The following is a 15938-nucleotide window of genomic DNA, read 5'->3' on the forward strand; positions in this document are numbered from 1 at the left end:
CTCAGTCCATGAAGAACTATGTTGGACTCTCAGAGTGTATGAGGAGTCTCCCCTGCGTGGTTTAACATGGACAAACCCCAGATTGTATTGAACAGGTTGCACATCTGGCCAAAGAGTACATGTTTCTTAGGAATGATAAGCCGTACTACCTATTAAAGTGAATGTAAAGACACGTAAAATTCTTATGCCACTTTATGAGCCAAACAGGGTGGTGAGTAGGGCAATGAGGCAAATGGTCAGGGATGGGGAGGAACATGGCACTCACTGAGGGAAATGGCGGAAGACGTGAAGGAAATGGTCACTTCTGTGACTCTTAGAAGAGGTAGCTGGCTAAAACTTTGAAAGGCTGAAATGCAAATCTTTCTTATATCTAGGGCTAGATTACGTTTCCAGAGGTTATCCTTCTGCACCCAGGCAGGGTCCCCTAAAACTATTTTTACGTCCAGTGTAAACCTCCCCAACCCATGCTAATCTTACCTCTTTGCGCCTGACATCCGTTTCTACCCACTGAAGTATTAGTGGGAGCTAAATCATGACCCAGGAAACTTTATCAGTCAATCGCCTCTTATTAAATTCTAGGCTTCCTGGTTTAAGGAAGTATCTGGTTGGCGGTGTTTGTGGAGTGGCGCTAAAAGGACAGACAGTAGGAGGTAAGTGCCCACGGCGGTGTGGAGCTGGAGAGGAGCGGTCATGGGCCGGGTGTCCCCGGATCCTCGGGTCCTCGACGGTGGGGTGGGGGGGAGAGGGGCGTTGGTGGAATGGAGGGCAGGGGCTTCGCCCTCCGAAGCTCCGCTCGCCTGGCCACACGGTCGACCTGACTGGCTGGGGACGCAGCAGTTTTCATCCTAGGGCCGCCGGCGACCCGACCCAGGTGCGCACGGCTCCCGGGCAGTCCAGCTCCTCCCCCTGCCCTGCCGGAGCCCGCTCCCCCCGCCGAATCCCCTCCCGTTCCGAGCGCCCCCCTGCCCTGTCCGAGCCCCCTCCCCATCGGAGGCCCCCTCCCCTGGCCCTGCGTCCGCGGAGTCCGAGCCCCCGGCCCGTGGCGGCGTCTCACCTGCGCGGAGCGCCTCCGTCCTGCGCTGACTTCGGCCGCCACCCAGCAGGTGCGAGCGCCCGGCCCGGCCCGGCCCAGCAGCGCGACTGCCTGCCCTCCCCACCGCAGACTGACCGCCTCCCCCCGCCGGTGCCGAACGTGCGGAGCCTCCCCGCTCTAAGGCCGAACTTCCCTCCACGCCCCCCGACACTCCCGCCGGGGCCCAAGACACGCCCTAAGGTGTGCTCCAACAGGGGCGGGGTCCTGGGCACCCGGGGCGAACTGCGACTAACCGTGACCTCCTATGATGCAGAGCAATTACAGAAACCTGGGAGGCGGCGAGGACTGTGGCGAAGAGGCTGTCGCAAGGAAGACTGTTTACCGAGCGACGCAATCAGTGAACACACCGACGAACTAGTCACCGATCTCCCTCCAGCAAAGGCAGGCACTTGTGTCCTATCCTGGACGAGAGTCCAGTTCTCTGGTTTAAGCTTGGGGTCACATGAGTTCATTCATTCATCCGACAGATCTGCCGCCTGTTACACCCGCGCAGTTCTAGGTGCTAGAGAAAGAGCTGCGAAGGAGACAAAGCCCTTGCTGGAAGGGGCTCCCTTCCTGCTAAGAAATGCACGCCTTTCTTGCAGTAGCCTGTGATCTCGGTGCCCTCATCTGTAAGGTAAGGGGTTGGCCTCCTAGTTTCCTACCCTAGCTCATAATCCCCTGTGGAAGTGAAAATCTTCCCCCGTAGCAAGATCTACGGCTCCGTCTCAGACCTACTGATCAGAATCTCCGGAGGAGGTCGTCAGAGGGACCGGTTAAGAGTTACTTAGGTGACCAGAGGAAGTCAGGGCTGAGAATGGCCCCTCTGGATCTCTAAGATGCCTTCCAGCTGATCCCATTGTTGATAGTCCTGGAAACCAAGAAAGTCTTCATGGAAAAGATGCTGCATGTGGGTTTTAAAGAAAGGCAGAGGATACACCCTAGCAGGGCGGCAGGGGATAGGATCCCAAGGGCAGCTTCTCTTGATCAAGTAGTCTTTCTTTTTTGTGAAGTCAAAAGAGACTTTTGAGAATAAGGCATCAACTTGAGCAAATCCTTCCTCTATAAAACAGAGTGAATGAGGCCCGGTGGAAGAGATAACGACAGAGAGGCACTGCTATCACTTAAAAGGCTAATGGAGCCACACGCCTCAGATGCATAATGCGCCAGTGCCTGGAGCTGGAAGACCACCTCTTTTATTTCCCATCAACTTGGGAATTTACTTAACTACTAGGTCTCATCTGGCACTTGTGCACATCCATTGTTTTTGAAATGGCTGAGAGGGTGGAGTCCTGGATGCCTGTTAGTTACCCTGGGGAACACCGTTCCCTGTCACCAGATTCCTGCAATGGTCAGGCTTTCTTTTTAGTGATCGTGTCCTCTAAGGCCATGATGATGAAACAGATGTGTGACTCCTCAGTAGTAGTTACTGGTGGGGGAGATGCTTCTTAACATTGAAAAATTGGAACTAAGAAAATTGTATCTGTTTCAAATTGTAATATCCAAGTGCGAGGACAAACTAGTTCTTACAAAGTAAGTTTGTCTTTAACTTGATCTATAAAAAGAACATAAATCAAATAGCTTAAATCAAACAGGTAACAAAAGATAAATTACTAATATATCAACAATCATAAGTTAATACAAGAACAGCTACCAAGTATGATAAAACCATTAAAGATAACAATGAAACAGGTTAATGTCTAGAAACAGATCCAATTATATGTGGGTCTTGATAAACACAAGGATGGTTTTTAATTCAATGGGAAATGGCTTATTTTTATAAACGTTGCTGACATAATTGACGATTCTTTTGGAAGATCTTATCATAGACTTGCTCATTATCCAATCTCCCCTAGTCATCATAATCCCAAGTGGGCAAATGGCCACCCAGAATGAGTACTATTTTTCCCAGCCTCCCTTTTAGCTAGGATGGATTATGTGACTAAGTTCAGGACAATAGGTTGGAAGCAGAAGTAGTATAGGCAACTATTCGCCTGAAACGAAGGGGACACACCCATCTTCTCCCTGCTCCTGTCCTGCTGACTGGAACGTGGAGATGGCAGTCAGCCATCTTGTACCATGAAAATGAACTGTGGAGTGAGGGATAAAAGGAGGCTGGATTCTTGGATTATCTCACACAGTAGTCTCCATACCAGTCCTGCAATGCCCATCTCTAGATGACTATGTGAAAGATACATAAAACTGTATCCGGTATAAGTCACAGCTATCAGAGGTTTTTGTCACATGCAACCAAATTCATAACCTAACAAACGCAGACCATCTTTCCTCATGCTTTAGACCATGAATAAACAAAAATTGAAGATGGATTAAAGATCTCAATATACTATTTACTTTGCCCAGTAATTGCAATTTGGAGACTCCATTGTATGGAACTGATATATCATAAGAACCTTAAGGATTCGGACTGCAGAATTATATATTATTTATATTATATATTATTATATATATTATTTATAATAGCAAATGTTTGTCAGTGTGGGAGTAGTTAAATATGGTATAGCATGTCCGTTATATGACATAGTGTGCAGTTACTAAAAAGGCTGAATTAGAATTTATATTTATTGACCAGGAAAATAGTCATGGGGTATTGTTATAGTTAAAAAGTTTGCAGAGAGGTAAGGGATTTTTTTCTTTTTCTTTCTTTCTTTCTTTCTTTCTTTTTTTTTTTTGTGGTAAAATATACATAACATAACAATTACCATTTTAGGAGGTGCCTGGGTGGCTCAGTTGGTTAAGTATCTGACTTTGGCTCAGGTCATGATCTTGCAGTTTGTGAAACTGAGCCCTGCACTGGGCTCTGTGCTGACAGCTTGGAGCCTGGAGCCTGCATTGGATTCTGTGTCTCCCTCTCTCTCAGCCCCCCCCCCCCCCCCCCAACTCATGCTTTGTCTCTCTCTCAAAAATAAATAAACATTGAAAACAATTACCATTTTAACCATCTTAAATTGTGCACTGTAGTGGCATTAATGACATTCACATTAGGGGCGCCTGGATGGCGCAGTCGGTTAAGCGTCCGACTTCAGCCAGGTCACGATCTCGCGGTCCGTGAGTTCGAGCCCCGCATCAGGCTCTGGGCTGATGGCTCGGAGCCTGGAGCCTGTTTCCGATTCTGTGTCTCCCTCTCTCTCTGCCCCTCCCCCGTTCATGCTCTGTCTCTCTCTGTCCCAAAAATAAATAAAAAACGATGAAAAAAAAAATTTAATGACATTCACATTAATGTGCAGTCATTACCACCATCCATCTCCAGAATTTTTTCATCATCCTGTACTGAAATTTTATACCCATTAAATAACTATCCATTCCCTGATCCTCCAGCCCTGGGTAACCATTTTTCTAGATTCTGACTCTGAGATTGACTACTCGAGTTTTCTTGTTTAATTGAAATCATACAGTATCTGTCTTCCTATGTCTAGCTTATTTCAGTTAGCCTAATGTCTTCAAGGTTCATCCATGTTGTAGCATGTATCAATTTCTTTCCCTTTAAGGCAGGAATATACACTACATACATTACATGTAATATGCTACATTTTGTTTATGTATTTATCTGTTGATGAACATTTTGATTGTTTACACCTTTGGCTATTGCAAACAATGCTGCCATAAACCTTAGTGTATAAATATCTCTGGGTTCCTGCTTCCAGTTCTTTGGTGTATATATCCAGAAGCGGTATTGAATCAAATGGTAATTCTATGTTTAAGTTTTTAAGGAATTGTATTACTGTTTTCCACAGCAGCTGCCCCATTTTGCACTCCCAATATCAGTGCACAGGGTTCCAATTTCTGCACATCCATGCTAACACTTGTTTTCTGGGTTTTGATAGTAGACATCCTAATGAGTATGAAGTAGTATTTCACTGTGGTTTTGATTTGCATTTCCCTACTGATTAATGCTGATGAGCATCTTTTCATGTGCTTATTGGCCATTTGTATATATCCTCTTTAGAGTATTGTCTATGCATGTGACTTTCCCATTTTTGAATTGGGTATTTTGGCTTTTTGTTGTGGACTTTTAGCAATTCTGTATATATTCTGGGATTAATATCTTATCAGAGATACATGATCTGCAAATATTTTCTCCTGTGGGTTGCCTTTTACCCTGTTAGTGTCTATTGATGCAAAAAAATTTAATTTTGATAAAACCCAATTTTCTATTTTTGCTTTTGTTGCCTATGCTCTTGATGTCTTATCCAAGAAATCATTGCCAAATTCAGTGTCATGAAGATTTCCCCTATGTTCTCTCTAAGACTTGTATAGTGTTATCTCTACACTTAAATCTTTTATCCATTTTGAGAAGATGTGGCATATACATAATGGAATGTTACTCAGCGATCAAGAAGAATGAAATCTTGCCATTTGCAATGACATGGATTGAGCTAGAATGTATTATGCTAAGTGAAATAAGTCAATCAGAGAAAGACAAATACCATGTGATTTCACTCATATGTGGAATTAAAAAAAAAACAGGTGAACATATGGGAAGGGGAAAGAGAAGGGGAAAGAGAAGAGAGGGAAAGAAACTGCAAGAGACTCTTAATGATAGAAAACAAACTATGGGTTGCTGGAGGGAGGTGAGTGGGGGATGGGCTACATGGGTGATGGGTACTAAATAGGGCACTTGTGATGAGCACTTGGTGTTGTATGTAAGTAATGAATCACTGAATTCTACTCCTGAAACCAATATTGCACTGTATATTAACTGACTAAAATTTAAATTAAGAGAGGGGAAAAAAGTCTTTTATCCATTTTGAGTTAATTTTTGTATATGGTGTTAGATAAGGATACAACTTCATTCTTTTACATTTGGACATCTAGTTTTCCTGGCACCATTTGTTGAAAAGATTGTCCTTTCCCCATTGAATGGTCTTCCCCCATGAAGCGTCTCGGCACTCTTGTAAAAAAATCACTTGATGATATACATAAGGGTTTATTTCTGGGATTTTTATTTTATTACATTGATCTATATGTCTGTCTTTATGCCAGTACCACACTGTTTTGATTATTGTTGCTTTGTAGTAAATTTTAGGTCAGGAAGTATGAGTCTTCCAAATTTGTTTTTCTTTTTCAAGATTGTTTTAGTTGTTTGGGATCCATTGAGGTTCCATATGAATTTTAGGATGCATTTTTCTATTCCTGAAAAAAACATCTTTGGGATTTTGATAAGGATTGCACTGACTATACAGATTGCTTTGGGTAGTGTTGATATTGTCTTCCAATCTATGAACAGAAGATGTCTTTCCATTTCTTTATGTTTTCTTTAATTCCTTTCAACAATGTTTTGTAGTTTTTAGCATACAAGTCTTTCACCTCCTTGGTTAACGTAATTCCTAAGTTTTTTTTTTTTTTTTTTTTTTTTTTTTTATGCTATTGTAAATAGAATTGTTTTCTTCATTTCCTTTTCAGATTTTTATTGTTGGTGTATGGAAATACAACTGATTTTTGAGTGTTGATTTTTTATTCTGCCACTTTGCTGAATTAGTTTGTTACTTCTTTTTTTATTAAAAAATTTGTTTATGTTTATTTTTGAGAGTGAGAGAGACAGAGCACAAGTGGGGGAGGGGCAGAGAGAGAGGGAGACACAGGATCCGAAGTAGGCTCCAGGCTGTGAGCTGTCAGCACAGAGCCCGACATGGGGCTTGAACTCATGGACAGCAAGATCATGACCTGAGCTGAAGTTGGATGCTTAACCGACTGAGCCACCCAGGCGCCCCTAGTTTGTTACTTCTAACAGTTGTGTGTGTGTGTGTGTGTGTGTGTGTGTGTGTGTGTATAATAGGCTTTTCTACATATAAGAAAGATCATATCATTTGTGAATAAAGAAAAATTTATTTCTTCCTTCCTAACTTTTCTTGCTTAATTGTTCTGGCTAGAACTTCTAATACTGTGTTGAATAGAAGTGGAAAAAGTGAGCATTATTGTCTTGTTCTTAATCTTAGAGGGAAAGTTTTCAGTATCTCACCACTGAGTATCATGCTAACTAACTGGGTTTTTCATATATGACCTTTATTATGTTGAAGTATTTTCTTTCTATTTTGAGTTTGCTGAGTGTTTTCTGTGAAGGGATGTTGAATTTTGCTCGGTGCTTTTTTCTGAATTCACTGAGATGATCATATCAGGTTTTTCCCCCCTCTAATTCTGTTAATATGGTGTATTATACTGATTGATTTTCATATGTTAAACTCTCCTTGCATTTCAGGAATAAGTTCCATTTGGTTATGCTATATAATCTTTTTTTAACTTATTATTTTTTTAAGTTTATTTCTTTATTTTGAGAGAGACAGAGGCAGCGTGAGTTGGGAGGGGCAGAGAGAGAGAGGGAGAGAGAGAATCCCAATCAGGCTCTGTGCTGGTATTGAACTCACAAAACTTCAAGATCATGACCTAAGCTAAAACCAAGCAACCAACACTTAACTGACTGAGCCAACCAGGTGCCTGTGATATAATCCTTTTGAGATGCTGTTGATTTCTATTTGTTAGTATTTTTTAAAGGATTTTTGCATCAATGTTCACAGGGATATTGATCTATAATTTTCTTTAACTGTAGTGTTTTGATCTGGCTTTGGTATGATGGCCTCATAAAAATGAGTTAGGAAATGTTCCTTTCTCTTCAAAAATTTTTGGAAGAGTTTGAGAAGGATTGTTTTTAGTTCTTCTTTAAATGTTTGGTAGAATTAATTTGTGAAGTCATTAGGTCCAAGATTTTTCTTTGTCAGGAAGATTTTGATTATTGATTCAATCTTCTTAAAAGTTAAAAGTCTGTTCAGATTTTCTATTTTTTCATGGTTCAATCTTGGGAGGTTGTGTGCTTTGTCCATTTCATGCATGCTGTATCATTTGTTGATGTACAATTGTTCTTTTATAATCCTTTTTATTTGTATAAAATCAGTAGTAATGCCTCTACTTGTATTTTAGATTTTAGTAATTTGAGGCTTCTCTTTTTTTTTATAGTCACTCTAGCTAAAGGTTTGTTAATTTTGTTAATCTTTTTGAACAACTAACTTTTGGTTTCATTGATTTACTCTTATTTTCTGGTCTCTGTTTTATTGTATTTTTTAATTAAAGTTTTTGTTTTAAGTTTATTTATTTATTTTGAGATAGATAGAGAGAGAGAGAGAGAGAGAGAACATGTGTTGGGTAGGGGCAGAGAGAGAGGGAGAATTCCAAGCAGGCTCTCCACCATCAGCGCAGATTCCAATGCGAGGCTGGATCTCATGAACTGTGAGATCATGACCCGAGCCGAGATCAAGAGTTGGACACTTAACTGACTGAGCCATCCAGGGATCCCGTATTTTTTTTTTTTTAGAGGGAGAGAGAGCATGTGAGTCGGGGAGAGGGGCAGAGGGAAAGAGAGAATATCAAGCTGGCTCCATGCTCAGCATGGAGCCTGATGTGGGGTTTGATCCCATGACCCTGGGATCATGATCTGAGCTGAAATCGGAAGTCCAACATTCAACCAACTGAACCACCCAGGTATCCCGTCTCTGCTGTAATTTCTATTATTTCCTTCCTTCTGCTAACGTTGGGCTTGTTTTTCTCTTCTCTTTCCAGTTCCTTCAGTTGTAAAGTTAGATTGTTAATTTGAGATCTTGATTTTAATGTAAGCATTCATAGCTACAAATGTCCCTCTTAGTACTGTTTTTGTTGCATCCCACAAGTTTTAATGTGTTGTTTTCATTCTCATTAATCTTTAAGTATTTCCTAATTTCCTTTGTGATTTCTTTTTTTGACCCATTGAGGGTTTAGGGTGTGTTGTTTAATTCCCCCACAGACTTGTGAATTTTTAAGTTTTCCTTCTGCTATTGATTTCTCTTTTCATCCTGTTATGCTCAGAGAAGATGCTTTGTATGATATCTATGTGTTTAAATCTATTGAGGATTGATTTGTGGCTTGACATATGGTCTATCCTGGAGAATGTCCCATTTGCCCTTGAGAAGAATGTGTATTCTGTTGTTGGGTGAAGTGTTTTGTATATGTCTGTTAGATCCAGTTTATTTTTTCTTTTCTTTTTGTTTGTTGTTTTGTTTCACAATAATGACATACTACATAAACACACAGGTGGTGTGTATGTGTGTGTGTGTGTGTGTGTGTGTGTGTTTGTGTGTGTGTGTGTGTGTTACATGTATGAGTAGAAAGGGAGGTGTGGAAAGCTATGTTGGTTACCTCGTGGGAATAACAATCGACAGGAGAGAGGCAGGGGAGAGATTAACTTCTTTCCAAAAGCATGCTCCAAGCTGAAGTACTGTCAAGGGTGATGGAATCTAGATTGGGTTGTATGTGATGACTATCCTAATACTGGGCTCAGGAGCAGGTGAGCAGTGGGGATTGCACTTTGTTCCCCTAATCCTCATGCAGAAACTGTGATTTGCCAGTACATGAAAGAAGCGCTCGATGGATTAGATTTAAGAGAAGCATGAGTGGCTCAAAGGGAATAACTTATACCAGCCATCTCTTGTGGAATACTTCACAATCACTTTAGACTCATTTCTTTGTTTAGTCTTGGTGGTGGCAGACAGTTCACGTGAGCTTTGACAGGTGTCCGCAGGTGCAATCACAGACTGCTTCCCCCACTTGTCTTTGCTTTGCTTCCTGCCTTGGGGCTGCTTTGAAGCTTGCAGGATGTAGAACCTTGGCAGGACTCCACTTGGTGGTCATGTCTGTACACCTGGGAATTCGGGAAGGATCAATGACAATGAAGCCACTCTCCATCAGTGGGGAATAGTAGCTAACCAATAAATGCTTTACTCTTTTGTCCCATGGGTGGAGAGTTCTGAGACATATTTCAAAAGTCTCCTCAAGAAGTACCGGTCAGAAAAGAAGTCCCAGTGGCCAACTTGTCCCTCCGTCCTGTGACACTCCTGCTCTCTGGAATCACCTTCCCGAATACACTACCTGCACACAAACTTTTTTCTCAGACTCTGATTTGGGGAAACCTGGGTAAAAGCAGGAGCTTTGTCAAAAGGCCACAGGAGGTAACTTGAAGGAACAGTCTGAAGATGGGAAAGTTTGAAAATCCAATAGAATGCCAACAATTTATAAAAACATATTGAAAACATAAGTCATAGTGATATGCAAAAGAGAAAGATGACTAAAATTGTTGAGCAGAAAGTGCATTGGTTACCAATCCCAGGAGAACATGCTAACTGCATAGAGGATAGCAAAGCTATCATAATGCCAACTACCAGGAATAGAAGTCCACACATTCTGGGGGAGCCTGGGTGGCTCACTTGGTTAAGTGTCCGACTTCAGCTCAGGTCATGATCTCACGGTAAAGTTTGAGCCCCTTATCCAGCTCTCTGCTGTCAGCATGGAGCCTGCTTCGAATCCCTCTCTCTCTCTCTGCTCCTCCCCCACTCTCTCTCCCTCTGTCTCTCTCTCAAAAATAAATATTAAACAACAACAACAAGAAATGAAGTCCATATATTCTGCTCACTGCATCTTGGTGTCAGAGTCGGCAAGGAAAACACAACACTGTAGAGCCCTGGATGGAACAATGCTTTACTCACCTAGAGAAGAGAGAGAATAAGATCATTTCTACTTGTGTCTCCCTCCAGCCCTGGCAGCCAGTGTAGGGCAGCTGGTCTGTAGGCACCCCCTCAGGCTACAGCAGAAGGACCCTAGCTCCTCCGCCATGGAGTCTGAAATACTGAATGCTGGTGGAGTGCCTGAGGGCCATTGACACTCATGCTTGAGCAGAAGAAAGGAGCACACACTGAGTCCAAAACAGGGGAAGGTACTCCCACACAAGGCTGTAAGGCCAGCACAGTTGTGTGGGCTCTTTGTCTCTTGGTGAGGAAGTGCTCTGGGCTGAAGGCCCATCCTTAAGGGGCCATGTGGGGGTTGAAAGTCTGCACCTGAGACTGCCTTTCTCAGCTGTCCACCCAGCAATCCTCATTCGACCACTGAAACAGCAGATGAAACATAGCAAATCCAACAGGACCACTGCCCACCTCGAATTTGGAGGCCCATAAACAACCTATATGGATATGGTTTGTTGCCAGAACCTCCTTGTTATTTTGAGATAGCACTTTACTAGGGTTAGTAGGAGGACCAGATCCAAGAGGATGGCCAGGCCTCCCTGGAGGACGGTCCTTAACCAGGAACCCCAAGTGCATGTGTTATTCCAGTTAAAGAAGTCAAAGAATTAGTCTAAGGGGATCTTCCAGGTGAAAACATTCCACCTGAGCATGGATTTTCTACAGCTTGGTTTCTACTTTCCTTGAATTATTATTATTATTTTTAAAAGCTAATTTATTTATTTTGAGGAAGAAAGAAGGAGAGTGTGAGCAAGCACAAGTGAGGAAGGGACAGAGAGAGAAAGAGAGAGAGAATCCCAAGCAGGCTTCATGCTGTCAGTGAAAAGCCCGATGCAGGGCTTGATCCTGAGACCCTGAGATCATGACCTGAGCCAAAATCAAGAGTCTGATGCTTAACTGATAGGGCCACCCAGGCACCCCTGAATTATTGATATATACACAGCAAGGGGCGTTGGCAATAATACAAAAGCCACCCTGTTCCATCACCACCATGGCTAGTGAGTTCGGCGAGAATAGCATGGGGCGTAGTGTTAATATCTCCACTATAGTTAATGACAAGCTGTAAACCATTTTTTTTTTCCAGGGCATATACCAGGTGTGAGGACAGTGACAGCAGAATGGAACCAGCTGTCTGATTGTTTTTCTTTCAGACTGTCTCTGGCAATCTGGCAATGTGTCACAAGGGTGGGGCTCTTCCAATTTAGAGTATCATTTTGTACAAACACCCGAGAACCCTGAAATTCCAAACAGCAAGCCCCATCTGATGGTGACAAGCACTTCATAGCCCCATATGTCCCTCAGACAACATATAACTCAGAGGAACACATGTCACTCGGGCCAGGGAGCAGTCTTTATGAAAGTCTCTAGCCCAATTGTACAAAGCTCGTGTCAGGTTTAACTACAGGTTAGGTGACAAAGTAAAGTTGCATGATGTATGACAGTCTCATACCACTGATGATGTTTAAAGTCTGCCTCTCAATTTGTGTCTATGTTGGAGGAAAGCTTCATGCATGGGGTACCCTGTGGATAGGAACCTGCACTGAGGTTGTCATTCTCGAATTGGAACTTTCGATAGCTGTTGGGACGCCTGTGAGATTAGCAATAGACCACATGTAGACTATTTGAGTAGGGGGAAGAAATGCTCCAAATATATGGGTAGATACTTCAAACCCTCTGCTGCTACCACCGTGCCAATTTTCACCAATGTGTTGTCAATTCAGATACCGCTGGGTATCTGAAGGAACAACACGGGGAGAGATTAGTTTTCTTCTACCCCCTGACTACTTCATGTATTTCATGTGGTCAAAGGTGTTCCTGTCTGTTACTTGGGGTACTGGCTGTCTAGGTATTGCAGCCCTGGGTCTCTGTCCCAGTCCCAAGGCTACTCCACGGTCACTCATTGCCTTGTTGCTTGATCCAGACCATTCAATCCTGGGCATCTAGTTCATGAAAGTCATGTTCTGCACAAACTTGGCACATCCCATAATGTCACCCACCTGAATGAAAAGATCAGCTGTCCTTGGCACCACTAGAGATCTCCTAGAACCCTGGTGCTCCTTGTAACCATCGCCTAGAAGCATCACCTCCAGATTAGTCAGGAGGCCCTGTCCAGGGTACTATGGCAGCCTAAACTGCATACCACTCCTGAGACATGTGCTCTAAGGAGAAAGAAGAAAAGAAAGGCCGGGCGTTCTGAGATTGGGATTTTTGCAGGCACAGCCTGATAAGATGGCTTCCTGGTCCACCTTCACCCCGACCACGGTTGGTATTTCCCAACATGCATTGCAACGCCATATTTCCCTTTGTGTTGGAGTGCAATTTTTAATGTCTATACTGCCCTACTCAGGTAGGGGTACCACTCCACTACCAGGTCATCATGATATTCTTTCTTTAGTTGCTGTTTGAGTTTACTGCTTTATCATCTGATGGCTCCATTGGCCTGTGAGAGATAGGGCACATGAAAAGTCTATTGTTTTCATGAAAGCGCACCCATTGCTGTGTTGTCTGGGCAGTGAAAGCTGTTCCTTGGCTAAAGTGCCATAGAGTTTCTAAACATATGATTTAAGTTATTTTCAAGGGCAGCTATGGAAGTTCCAGTGTCTACATGTTGGACTGGAATGGCAACAACATAGCCTGAATAAGAGTCAAAAGCGGTGAGGCACCACTGGTGCCCATGGCTGGGGTCAGGAGCATGATGTGGTTAATCTGCTAGACCCTTGGTTAATGTGTCCCAATTCTCTTCTTTGGATGATTTGTGTCCATTAGCAAGATTCCCAAGATTGTACTGTTTCCTTAGTTTTGACATCTTCCAGGATCACTCCTTGGGCCTTGGCCTATTCTTGCATCTGAAGTAGACTTCCGTGTCCAGTTCATTGACGTATCCTTTGGGCTACTGTTGTTACCCATTGGGTACAAGCTTGATTGACATGAGAGTTCGTTCATGTTCCATTTTAAAAAGTCCTTTGCCATGAGCATTAACATGAGCATTAACATATATTTTTCCTTTCCAGGCAATAAGGTGCTGATATAATCCTTGTCCCCATACAAGGAATCCCTTAATAGTCAATCATTCAGTTGCCATTCTCCAAACCAGATGACTAGGCCATTGGCAATGACTCATGAATTGGTGAAAATGTAGCAAGCTTTGGTGGTATGGGTGGCCTGCACAATCACCACTGCGTGGAGTCCAGCCCACTGAGCAGAATGTCCATGTACAGTCCCAGCCTTTAGTTTTGCAGAGTCATCAGTGAGCCATGCCATATTGTCAGCAGGCACATCTTTAAATCTTGGGCCCCAGGTAGTCATGGGGTGGGGGCAGGGACAAAGCATTCCTTGTGGGTTGCTCAGTCCTTTCTGGTAAGCTGGCTTGCTCATGGAGGCTACTGGTCCCTTGAGGTTGTGACTGGGCCTGACCTTGGATATACCACTCCTAGTTAATAATTGAGCTCTATTGAACTTGCCCAATTTTATTGGTGGAGTCGTACTTGGATGACTTGGATGTAAGCATTCAAGTAAGAATGGGCATTTCAGGTCACAAGTCATAGGTGGTATCTGGCTCTAAGATGTTAGTCTCTACCAAGACCTGATTAGCAAGCCAGCAGTTGCTCTTTAAATGAAGTGTGGCTGGTGGCTGCCTTAGTCAACCCGTAGTTCCAAAATCCAAGAGGCCTACACACCCTAGTGGCAGTTTTTTAAAAAAATATTTTAATTTTATTTTTTAATTTTTAAGTAGACTCCACATCCAATGTGGGGCTCAAACTCAGGACCCTGAGATCAAGAATAGCATGCTCTTTTTCAAAAAAAAGAATGACATCTTGCCATTTGCAACAACGTGGATGCAACTGGAGGGTATTATGCTAAGCGAAGTAAGTCAGTCAGAGAAAGACATGATTTCACTCATGTGGAATTTGAGAAACTTAACAGATGATCATAGGGGAAGGGAAGGAAAAAATAAGATAAAAACAGAGGGAGGCGAAACATAAGAGACTCAAATACAGAGAACAAACTGAGGGTTGATGGGGGTGGGGAAAATAGGTGTTGGGATGAGCACTGGGTGTCATATGTAAGTGATGAATCATTGGATTCTACTCCTGAAGCCAAGACTACATTGTATGTTAACTAACTTGAGAATAATAATAATAATAATAAAATCCTTAAACATTAAAAAAGAAAGAAAGAAAATAAGAGTAGCATGCTCTATCAACTGAGTCAGCTGGGCATCCCCCTAGTGGCAGTTTTTTTGTTACCACATACACTAATTAGCATGTATAGAGGTTGTGGACAACTGTGGTGTTCAGGCCCCAAAGGTCTCAAATGCAGCAGCTGGGCCATGGCTTGTAGAACAGTTTTCAAGACTTGCTGCTTGCAAAAGGCATTTCAAATTAGTAGTATTTTTTTTTAAATTTTATTTCTTTATTTTGAGAGAGACAGAGACAGAAAGAATGGGGAAGGGGCAGAGAGAGAGGGAGACAGAAAATCCCAAGCAGGCTCTGCACTGTCATCACAGAGCCTGATGTGGGGCTCAAAACTCACGAACCATGAGATCATTACCAGAGTTGAAACCAAGAGTCAGATGCTTAACTGACTGAGCCACCCAGGCGTCCCTCAAATTGGTAGTTGTATAGGTCACCTTAACAAGGGGAACAAAAGAACATCCAAATTGGGATACATGCTGTACTAGAGAAGGCCACCTCCTTTTTAATAGCGGGCTCCACCAGGGGCAACAATTATTACTCTATCACGGATACTTCTTTGGCTTTGTGCACAAGTGACCCTTGGAATTGCACCTGCTGTGCTGGGTCCTGTACTTCATCTGGGCTTAAAGCCCACTGCCATGAGTCATTGTATCAATGCCTAATGGCAGCACTGCCTCCACCTGTCTTTTGGCGGGCTCCACTACCAGATGTCATTAATGTAATGGATGGCCAAAACTCCTGTAGTGACCTGGGTTTGTTGACGGTCAAACCCCACACACTTGTAGTATGTTGAGCATATGAGCACCTGTCTGCCATGGGTCACCTCATTTACCCCCAAACGTCCCAAGCTCATTAATTTTCAGGTCCTTATGGGGACCTGAAAATATTGTCATGTGGGCACCAGTATCCAAGAGCTCCATGAGTCTCGATTTTTCTCTTTTCCCTTTTTATCCTGGCAGGGGTACAAGGCCACTGACCCACAATGGGGATCTGAAGACCTTGGCCCCATCCTTAACTGTGCCCTCCAGGCGGAGACATTTGTGTTTGCAATGTCCCTTTATCAAACAGAAACACCAGCCGGGCTGCCTGAGACGCCCCTGGCTTCTGTCCATCTATGTC

General features: G+C 43.1%; 1 protein-coding gene across 2 annotated transcripts in view; it reads right to left on the bottom strand.

Moving 5' to 3' along the window:
* The window catches only part of TMEM45B (transmembrane protein 45B), an 80431-nt gene that overhangs the window by 34091 nt on the left and 30402 nt on the right, over window positions 1-15938 (bottom strand). The window contains exon 1 of one of the 2 annotated variants that reach the window (XM_049654415.1): window positions 1055-1170. The exons of the other annotated variant lie outside the window; for it this stretch is intronic. The gene's annotated coding sequence lies outside the window, so the exon portion shown is untranslated. Of the gene's footprint in view, window positions 1-1054; window positions 1171-15938 lie in introns of those variants that run through there. 2 annotated transcript variants of the gene reach the window in all.

Source organism: Panthera uncia, chromosome D1 (assembly GCF_023721935.1).
Source record: "Panthera uncia isolate 11264 chromosome D1, Puncia_PCG_1.0, whole genome shotgun sequence".
Taxonomy (NCBI): Eukaryota; Metazoa; Chordata; class Mammalia; order Carnivora; family Felidae; genus Panthera; species Panthera uncia.